At 39.3% G+C, this 4,052-nt stretch overlaps 1 pseudogene; it reads right to left on the reverse strand.

Moving 5' to 3' along the window:
* Window positions 1–2,734: 2,734 nt before the first annotated feature.
* LOC149753707 (small nucleolar RNA R71) lies at window positions 2,735–2,832 on the reverse strand (annotated as a pseudogene).
* Window positions 2,833–4,052: the final 1,220 nt, after the last annotated feature.

Here is a 4,052-nt window from a genome sequence, read left to right on the forward strand (position 1 = left end):
GCAAAGATCCAGCTTCCGATCCGTGATTCCAGCATCCGTGATCAACATCCGTCAACCTCTTTTGGATTCACAGCATTCAGAATCCCATCGCGCGTCCAAGGATCTGCTGCTCATCCGATTCTTCCGGATCCATGCTCATTCCTTCCGATCCAGTCCACCCAGCATCCACGAGCCTCCCAGATTCCGCTTCTCCCGCGAGTGATTCTCCCACGTCCGGATCTCACGCGTTGGAGCATCCCGCATCCCCTGCTTCTGCGATAGAACAGCAGCGAATCCCGGCTTCTGTGAAGCTTCCCAGCATGCCACGATCGCGGCCAGCCAGCATCCGAATCCCAGCAACCATGATCCCGCAATCCACGCCCCAGAACCAGGGGTCCGCTCATCTCCACCGCGTGTGAGAAGGGGGATCGACGCCAGCTTGATATATACCTCTCGGCTGGGTGAGAAAGGGAGGTATTCATTCGAGAAAAAAACAGAGCCTCAGCCCCTATTGAAAAGAAAAAAAAGAAAGAGAGGAAACAGGGCATGTCCTGTTTCCAAAAATAAAAAAAAAAAAAGAGTGAAGGAAGAGGAACAGGGGAGATTTCTTTTATGTTGATGGACGGCTAATTTCTTAGGGAGGGAGATGGAGGAACCTTTGATGTATTGCTCTTTGAAGTAAACTCTAAACTTTTGCCTTGAATGAATTATATTTACTGATAAGTTTTTGATCCATGCATAGTTATTTCGTAGATAGCACTTTAATGGATTATGATTATTGATATATGGATTGCTTTAGTATTTGATTCGTCGTAGACGTAGAAAGCACGACGATTGCTTTGAAATTGAGTTCATATGTTCATGAAACATATACCATGATTAGATCTATCCTACAATTCATTTTTAATCAAGAACCATAGAGTTTATTTCTTGGATGCAATATCATCAAGGGGGATTCCAGATCCCTACCATCTTTATTTCATAGAACTTTGTTTATTGATATATTATTTTCTGTTTTTAATTTCTGAAATTAAAACATCATTTTGATCCATAAATTTATTGAATTAATTAATCTGAAATTATACTAAGTAATCTCATACATATTTCGTTCCCTGAGGATTCGACCTCGGACTCCCGAGAATTTACTACTTGTGCGATTCTCCTGCACTTGGGAGAACAATTTTATTTTTGCATCAAGTTTTTGGCGCCGTTGCCGGGGAACGGCTGATTTATTAGTATAATTTTAGATTTAATCAGTTTCTTAGTATTTAGTCTTTTTCTTTGAAAAAAAAATCTTTATTGCTGTTTTTTTATTCCCTGCACAGTCTGCATCAAACTCTGATATCAAAGAAATTAACCGTCTGATTGAACTCAAATTTGGTCATCAGGTGCAGGACCTGTGTTTCTTTCATCTGAACGGTCTGATTGACATTCGAAAACTTTTAAGACTATCAGTTAATACGAAAACTTGCTGCTGTCTGTTTTGAATTTTCTGCATTTAATTGTTTTAGATCAGAATTTTATTGTTATCATATCTCATTAACCCTTGTTGCTAATTGAAAATTTAAAAAAAAAATAAATAATTTGCTTGATCACCTATTCAATGAAATTTAATGTCATGTCATAAAATATTAAAAAAAAAATCTCTTGATTGTTGCATATAGTATATGGCATCAGCATAAAATACTCTAAGGGCTGAACCCATTTAAAAAGATAAGGTCGGGATTTCATCACTCGTCCTTAGCCCAAAAATCACCCCATTGCATAAATATCCTAAGCTTAACTAAAATCAACTAGACGTTGGCCCCTAAGGACATTCGAGCTCAATAGGATGAAGACCACCGAAAGTTGCACCAATTTCGCTCTGTGGCTTAGTTGATGTCTAGGCAAGCTTTGTCCCTATAAGGGAGACAGTTCATCTGTTCGAGGCAAGTGGGTTTTAAGTGGGACCTTTGCGAACGCATCGTGACCCCTCCACTTACCTGGGAGCTTACCTGGTCAACTCAGTTCATTAGACCGGATTGGAGGCTTAGGTGCCCTCTTCAAACCAGTTAGGAGCTGTCTAGAAATTTAAGAAAAATATTAGAAATTGAGGTGTAATGTTTAGTTGCATGTTTGATTGTGAATAGATTTTTGTCTTAGGGTGTAGTTTTAGGGTATCTTTAGTTGGTACTTATATTTATATTTATTTAAAAAACATTAAAAAAAATTAATTAAATTTTGTATGCTAGGTTGGGATAGGGACGACACCGGTCGATTAAGTCGTACAACTTTAGATCATCCCTTAGGACACATCCTTGAAATTCCTTCGCAGTATCTCACACCTTGTGAGATGGCAAATTTTCCTGATGATGTAGGAAGTCACCATGGTGATGAAGGTAGACCCCCAGTTATGACACTTCGACAATATTTACATCCCACTAGGACTAGTCAACCTTCATGCATGATTATTCCTGAAAATGTAGGACACTTTGAAATCAAACCAGGAGTAATTCAATTGCTGCCAAAGTATCATGAAATGGAATCCGAGAATCCTTATCTTCATCTTAAGGATTTTGAGGAAATTAGTATCACATTTAGAGTGCCAAATGTATCGAAAGATGTCCTTAAATTAACCTTGTTTCCTTTTTCCTTGAAAGATAAAGCCAAAACATGGCTGAACTCCTTGAGACCAAGATCGTTAGGAACATGGCATGATATGCAAAGAGAATTCTTGAAAAAATTCTTTCCCGCACAAAGGACTAACTTTTTGAAAAGGCACATTAGTAATTTCCAGCAAAAAGACCATGAAACATTTTATGAATGCTGGGAGAGATTTAAAGATTTGCTTCTCTCTTGTCCTCATCATGGATTTGAAACATGGAGAACCATTAGTTTCTTTTACGAAGGGTTGTCCCCACAGTTGAAACAATTTATAGAGACTATGTGCAATGGTCTATTTCTGGAAAAGCAACCCGATGAGGCATGGGACTATTTAGACTCTCTCGCAGAGACTGCACAATTATGGGATACAGGGGATAGAGTGAATAAACCTTTGCCTAAGACTACTAGCATTCCACACGGGGGCCTTTACAACCTTAATACTCAGGATGATATTCAAGCTAAAATGGCAGCCCTTACTCGGAAGGTAGAGGAAATTGAACTTAGAAGGATTGAACCCGTCAAGACCGTAGAACATAACAGCGAGTGTTGTAGGATTTGCGAGATGCCTGGCCATCTCATCACTGATTGCCCCACAATACCCGCATTCAAGGAAATCTTGCACGATCAGGCCAATGTTATGAATACTTATCAAAAATCTTTCAACAATCCTTTTTCGGGTACTTACAACCCTGGATGGAAGAACCATCCAAATTTCAGGTGGAGGCATGACCAACCTCAACAAGTATATAACCCAACTCCTCCACCTCCGCACCCTCATTATGCACACCCACCCCCTCAAAAATCCAGTCTCGAAGAGACTTTGCAATCTTTCATGCAAGGTCAAGCCAAAATCAATGATGAATTAAGAAATCAACTGACAATGCTGACCACTGTTTTAAGTGCTCAAGAGAAGGGTAAGCTACCAGCTCTACCACAACCTAACCCTCAAGTCTACAGCGGTAGCAATGCATCATCTTCAACTTCGCATAAAGAGCAAGCAAAGAGTATAATAACATTGCGAAGTGGAAAAGTTATTGACCGACCAGTCCCAGAACAAACTCAAGCCATACCTGATTCTGACCCTTTAAAGACAAAAGAAAAGGATAACGAAGAAACTGAAGCACCAACATCTACTGAAAAAATCAAATGTCCTTTTTCTGCACCATTTCCACAAAGATTAAAGCCCTTGCAAAAGCTTGAACCAAACTCTGAAATTCTTGAGCTTTTTAAGCAAGTAAAAATCAATGTACCTCTTCTTGATGCAATCAAACAAGTGCCTTCCTATGCAAAATTTTTAAAAGATTTGTGCACTGTCAAGCGTCGTTTAAATGTCAAGAAGAAGGCATTTTTGGCTGAAAATGTGAGTGCAATTTTACAGCATAACATTCTCCCTAAATATAAGGATCCAGGTTGCCCAACTATCTCGTGCA

The sequence above is a fragment of the Phoenix dactylifera genome, chromosome 4 (assembly GCF_051530095.1).
Source record: "Phoenix dactylifera cultivar Ajwa chromosome 4, Ajwa_hap1_PhDact_Kaust_v1.1, whole genome shotgun sequence".
Classification (NCBI taxonomy): domain Eukaryota; kingdom Viridiplantae; phylum Streptophyta; class Magnoliopsida; order Arecales; family Arecaceae; genus Phoenix; species Phoenix dactylifera.